The sequence below is a fragment of the Chrysochloris asiatica genome, unplaced genomic scaffold (genome assembly GCF_000296735.1).
Source record: "Chrysochloris asiatica unplaced genomic scaffold, ChrAsi1.0 scaffold00060, whole genome shotgun sequence".
Lineage (NCBI taxonomy): Eukaryota > Metazoa > Chordata > Mammalia > Afrosoricida > Chrysochloridae > Chrysochloris > Chrysochloris asiatica.
Window position 1 is genome coordinate 3,193,206 of NW_006408578.1, and position 6,982 is coordinate 3,200,187.

The 6,982-nt window shown below is 43.4% G+C and overlaps 1 pseudogene; it reads left to right on the forward strand.

Annotated features, from left to right (window-relative positions):
• The first annotated feature begins 3,192 nt into the window (after nt 1-3,192).
• On the forward strand, nt 3,193-3,528 carry LOC102835440 (annotated as a pseudogene).
• Nucleotides 3,529-6,982: the final 3,454 nt, after the last annotated feature.

The following is a 6,982-nucleotide window of genomic DNA, read 5'->3' on the forward strand; positions in this document are numbered from 1 at the left end:
GGAGTGAAAGAGTCCCCCAAAGGTAGAAGGGGGAGCATAAAACAGCAAAACAGCAACAGCAAATACAACAACAACAAAATCTAGACTGGATACAATAGTCTATAATCACAGAAAAGGGAGAGGAGGGAGAGAAGGAAAAAAAAAAATCTGTAGCCTAATATGAGTATGACTTTAGTGTCCTTTTCAGCTTCTTGCCTTCAAACCTACCTGAGAGATTTCAAGATGCCACTGTTGGTTGCTATGGTATAGCTCAGGGTTTAATTTAATGTTTGGCCTGTTTTGTTTTTAAACTCTCCTTCCTTCTCCATGCCCCATGTTCTGGCCTCCGTATTTTAAAAAACCAGTTCAGGGCCGGCTCTTAGGCTGAGAGTATCTGTGCGCATGTGTGGCAGAAGAACCCACCAGTGGTGAGGGTGGGAGGTGTCCTCTCACTCAGGCACCCCCTTAGTCCCCAGAATGGAGGTGCACAAACAGTGGGGGAGCCAATCAACAGATACTCACAAAAAGAAAATCAGAACTACGCAAGCCTGACAAAGTGTAGCGTCCACTTTTGCTCCAAGGTTCCCGCAGCGTTTTTCAGTGGTGTGTCTGCTCCCCCGCTTGGTCTTCCCATTTGGTCTCACCCAAGTTGTCAGCTCTGGGCCACTGACGCTGGCAGATTCAAAAGTATGCGATTTCTTACTTTTGCTACAAGTTCCACTAGCTATAAGCCTTCAAACTTTTTAAATATTCCTACCTATGTGGTTCTGAGTTTTGAGCTCTGCCCTGAATCCACTTTGCTTGGTATTCTGTGGTATTACTGACGAGGAACCTCTACACCTCCACCCTAGCCTCCATCAAGCCCCGCCCTCAAAATTTTTTCAGTATCACAACTTGAGGCTTTTTTTTCCCTTCAGTTCTTTCAGTTTGCGAAATGCCAAGTGCGTTCTTCCCTTTGGGTTTTCTAACTTTGTTATTTACAGTTGATAGGGTTTCTAAGAGCAGCTGGTGAGTTTGAACTGCCCACCCTGTAATTAACAGTCCAATGCTTATCCTACTGGCACCACACCAGATCTCTAGATCTTTGCATATTTCATTCGCATCCTAATACTTTACTTTGTCTTCCTGAGCCTCCCTCTGAAGTAGTCTTTTTAACTCTTTCGCTTCACCATTTCTTCCATTCCATTTAGCTACTTTGTGCTCAAGAGCACATTTAGGAGTCTCTTCTGACAACCACTTTGGCCCTTTCTTTCCTTCCTGTCTAATGACTGTGGTAGTTAAAATTTTATTTCAACTTGGCTGGACCTGGATTCTTAGTGACTTGGCAATTGTTGTTATTAGGTACCATTGAGTTGGAGCTGACTCATAGTGACCCTATGCAAAATGGAACAAAACACTGCCTGGTTTTGCATCATCCTTATAATAGTTGTTACCCTTGAACCCACTGCTCCTGCCACTGTGCCAATCCATCTCATTGAGGCTTTTCCTCTTTTTCGCTGACCCTCTGCTTACTAACCATGATGTCCTTTTCCAGTTCTCCTGATAACATGTCTGAAGTATTAGATACAAAATTTTGCTCTCCTGGCTTCTAAGGAGCATTCTGGCTGTGCTTCTTTCAAGACAGATGTGTTTGTTCTTCTGGCAGTTCATGGTACTTTTAATATTCTTTTCTAATACGGTACCTCAAATGTATCAATTCTTCTATGATCTTACTTATTCATTATCCAACTTTCATATGCATATGAGGTGACTGAAAATACCAGGGCTTGGGTCAGGCACACCTTCATCCTCAAACTGATATCTTTGGTCCTGAATACTTTAAAGAAGTCTTTTGCAGCAGATTTGCCTACTGTAATACACCATTTAATTTCTTGGCTTCTGCTTGTATAAGCCTTGATTGTGGATCCAAGCAAAATGAAGTCTTTGACAACTTCAATCTTTTCTCCATTTGTCATGATATTATTTATTGGTCCAGTGGTGAGGATTTTTGTTTTCTACATTGAGGTGAAACCCATATTGAAGACTGTGATCTTTGACTTTCATCAGTAAGTATTTTGGTCCTTTTCCCTTTCAGCAACCAAGGTTGTATCATCTATATATTGCAGGTTGTTAATGAGTCTTCCTCTAATCCTGTTGCCATGTTCTTCTTTATATAATCCAGTTTCTTGGGTTATTTGCTTAGCACACAGATTGAATAAGTTTGGTGAAATGATACAACCCTGGTGTACCTTTCCTGATTTGAAGTCACTCAGTGTCCCCTTGCTCTTTTTGAATGACTGCCACTTGGCAACTAAAGTCACATTTACAGATATTGAGAGTTAGGACTTCAGTATATCTTTCGGGGGACACAATTTGATTCATAATAGATCTGAATGTAGGTCCTGTGAATTCATCACCTCTGTCTTCTCCTTTCCCCTTGGAACACTCAAAAGACTTCTAGAACATAACTAAAGTAATATTTTATGCCACTTTTGTGTTTAAACAACAAACATACTTTAATCTATTGTGTGATTCTTTTCAAACACACAGATTAGTGTGCATTTTTAAATCCTTGGGATCAGGAAGCTTGTAGGCAAAGTCTCCCTTCTTCAGTTCAGGACAGCTCTCTCAGTTCCTCTCTGCTGTGCAAACAGGCAGGCTCTTCTCTGTACCATGTTTGCCCCCTCTAGGCTGTGTTGGCCTCCTCTCAGGCCACCCAGGATAGGTCTTTCTGCCTTCAGTCCCCCTAATGTGACTCTGCTGCCAGGCCTTTCTTCTGCAACACCTTGGGGCAGATTTGAACTACCAACCTTCCAGACCTATCACCATCAGCTCAACTGCTGGTCTCCTTCTGGGCCTATCAACATCTTCAGCGTTACAGCCCTTGACACATATAACTTGCCTCCGCTCTCTCTTCTCTCATCTTGTTTCCATTCTGCTTCTATCTGCTGTCTGTAAAAACTTCTGTGGAGTTGGTTGCATATATATACAAACACATCAATTTCAAGACTTGGCTCCCCAGGGCCAGGAACTGAGGGATCTCCTCCTGATAGGTCACAGATACTTCATTTGCATAGTAGTCTAAGATACTTCATTTGCATAGGCTATAATAACTTAATTTACATCACATATTGAATAATCCCTGTAAGATAGATAACAGACACAGGACAGGTTGAAACCCAGGGCCAGACAAAAAGTTGTTGTGAGTTTACCTATAGATTGCCTGCAGGCACCATGGCAGCTTACAAGCAGGTCCAGAAGGGTCCCCTGAAACTGAAAGGCATCACAGAGCTCCAAGTGACCAAGTGGAAGAAGAAAAAGGACAATGACAAGGCGAAACTTCTGGAAGCGATGGGAACGAACAAAAAGAACAAGAAAGAGAACCGGCGCGGCTTGGACAAAAGGATCTCAGCCTAGGTTGCCTTCGAGAAGATGCAGGAAAAGCGGCAAATGGAAAGGATCTTGAAAAAAATGTCCAAAACCCACAAGCTGAGAGTAGAGGGCTTCAACAGACACCTGGACACACTCATGAAGCATTACAACATCTCTAAAGTCAACTGGACCAAGTAGCCTCCCACCCTATGGACATGGAATGGCCTCGAGGAGAAGCGAAACACAAAGTTGGCTTATGTCCAGTGCCTTTGGCATTTTCCAGGAACATTCTTTTACCCATGCCTGTGTGTTTTCTGTTGTGACAGTGCTTTTTGAAACTGTCTCTCCTTTCTGGAACTTGATTAAAGTAAACTAGCTGTCCTTTCACCCAATTGTGGTTTCTCAGTAGCCCATAGAAGATAAATATTTTCAGTGTGGATTGGAAAGCTGTGGAAGTTTATCCAGCATGAAAGTTGTTCTGGTGTAAGTGCCACATACAAATGTCTAGTACTCTGAGTTGCATTTAAGCCTCAGAGTACAACCAGTCAGCTCTCGTCACCCAGATAAAACTGACTCCTGAAGGTGAGGAAGGAACACTGCAGGTGTGGCCTCTGCCTTCAGGTGTGAGCTCTACTTTTCTGAGCTCCCTATAGTTGGGGCTTAAGTTGTCTCATCCAGGATCTGGAGAAGTTACCACAACTTCTTTGCCTGGTTTTCAGAGAACTGCCATGGGTGGGAAGGAGGAGCATCCCTCCTGGTCCTTTTCTGAGCCCATAACTGGCCTGCAGCCCCTTCCCCAGTTTCCCCATTCCAGATATTTCTAATGGGTTGGTCACCATGGCCCCTGTAGTAGGTATAGCTACTTTGTAAAGAAAAACCTTCTTTGTAATGAAAACCAGACTTGTCTCTCAACCATGACTCCAAACTGTCCCTGTAGTCAAGAGTTGACAAATAACCTGGAACCCAGGTGACGGGCCCAGGGCTGAACCCCATCAGATAGGCATGTGCATGGTAAAATGTAGTGCCCCACTACTGGTGCTGGAGAGCCGGGGTCTCAGGGCCTGTGCACTTGGAGAAAGTCTCTGCTGACACAGCTTCCAAAAGTGTACCAAAACATGGGCTACCCAAAATGGGGGGCAGGGGGACTACAAAGGCAAGAAGTGACTGGCTTACAATCTTTCAAGAGGGAACCTAGATACAGAGGGCATTCAAGAGGGAACCTAGATACAGAGGGCATGAAGGAATCTCCACTCTGTAGTATCCAATCTGTCTAGGCAGAGCTGATGAAATGAAATGCGGATGGGTCTCTTGTGATACAATAGTGAATAATTGTTATCAGGACTGCTTGTGAAGGTTAGACATGTAAAGGTAGATGTTTTGTAGCAAGGAGGGGCGTAATTAACTTTTCAGTCTAGAAGCGGAGGTCCCTGGGACCATCAAGGGAGAAGAGCGGAGAGCAGGACCCTACCCAGAGAAGCAGTGACGCCAGAGATGGAGGAAGAGACAATGATGTGGAGAGATGGAGCAGTTGAGGACTTTAGACCCAGAGAGGGAGAGGGGCTGTGTGCTGAAGACCGGGGGGTGGGGGGGGGGGGTAGGCTTGTAGTGTATACCCTTTGGTTGGTTGATGATGCATGGAGGGGACTGTAACCACGGCAATGAAATGATATTTGGTAGCATGAATGTAAAACTAATGTTCTCCCATGTAAACTATCACATAATTCACAATAAAACCTTAAAAAAAAAAAAAGTGTACCAAAGCCAGAAGACAAAAAGCAAACAAATATTGGCCTTGAAGCTGTTACATGTGAACTGTGGAACATAGAAAGCAACTACCAATTAGTAAATCTGAGTCTGTGTGTCTTAATTAAAAGCTATTTGATTTCTATTGAAAAAAAAAGTTATTGTTGTTAAGTGCTGTCAAGTTTCTAACTCATAGCAGCCCTGTATAGGGCTTCTGAGGAGTGGCAGGTGAGCTTGAACCACTAATCTTGTGGTTCAAACTAACTTTGTAGTCCCGTGCCTTAGCCCACAGCACCACACCACACATCAAACTTTCAATTGTTAATAGTTTACCGTGGCAATGTTAATTAACCTGGACAAAAAAAAGTTAAGTGAACAAAAAAAACCTCTGGGAAAGGAAACAAAGGCAACTCTTCAAGGTTTAGGGAGGGGAGAGGGGGGAAGGGGGAAGGTGGAAAGGGGATAGAGGAAGTCTCTGAGTCTCTGAAGTTGTTTTTTACCAAAGAACCAAGATAAAAGGCCACATGAAGGAACTCATTTCATTTCAGTTTCCTAACAGGTCTCCTTGCTTTCACCCTTGTCACTAGACAGTCTATTTTCCACACAGTAGCCTGGGTGATCCTTGTAAAATTAAGTTGTGGTTTGTCGCTTCCTCTTCTGTCTTCCCCTTGGTGGTGGTCTGCTATGGTGTCAGTTCTTTATGAGAGCAGAAAGGTTCATCTTTCTCCCACAGAACAGCTAGTAGCTTTGAACTGCCGACACTGAGGTTAGCAGCCAGACTCATAACCACTATGCTACCAGAGCTCCTTCCCCCTAGCACAGAGAATAAAATCCAAAGTCCTTACAAGAACTGTGATCTGACATCAGCATGCCCATCCTCATCTGCAACCACGTTCCCATTCCCTGTCTCTACAGCGACCTTATTGGCCTCCTAGCTATTTCTTAGAGTTCTAAGTGGTGCAAATGGTTAAGCTCTTGACTATTAACCAAAAGGTTGGTAGTTCAAAATCTGCCAGAGGTATTTCAGAAGAAAGACCTGGTGATCTGCTTTCAAAAGGTCACAAACTTGAAAACCCTGTGGAGCCTAGTTCTATTCTGCAACATGGAGGATTGCCATGGGTCGAAATTGTCTTGATGGGAACTGGGTTTGTCTGTTTTAGCTAGTTTTTAAACACCCTAGACAAATACTCTCCATAAAGCTTTAACACATTCTGTTCCCTCAGTCTGGAATGCTCTTCCTCCAGATTCCTAGGAGCAGGCTCCCGGACTTTATTTAGTCTCTGGTCCACTGTAATGCCCTGATAGTAGAAAGATTCTTCCCACTCTCATCACCCTACTCCATCCCCATTACATTTTTCATTTTTAAATCTCAAACTTTATGACCAGTTGCCTAGAGAGGATAAATAACTTTTTCTCCTGAACCATTCCTGAGCATAAGTACCAACATGACATCCCATCACCCCAAGCATTTAAGTTAGGAAGTCTTATGACTAAGAGTATTCTCCAACACATCTGCAATACAACCATCAGGATGGTGAAATTAGCAATGATACATGATCACCATCTAATCTTCAGGGTCCATTCAAGCTTCACCAATTGTCCCAGTGGCATCGTTTATGGCCAAATCATCTCATATGGAATCATGCATCATAGTTAGTTGTCAAGCGTCCTTCATCTCCTTCGACCTGAATCAGTTCCTCAGTGCTTCAATGGCATTTGAAGAGTGCAGGGAGCTCATTTTACAGCATTTCCATCAGCTTGCTTTTGTCTGGTGTTTCCTTGGGATCAGACCCAGGTCATATGCCTTTGGCAGGAATATCACAGAAGTAATGCTATATTCAGGACCTACTGGCTCTATTCTTTGTGGGGCAAAGGGTAAAATGGAAATGTGATGTCTCTTGTTCAAAAA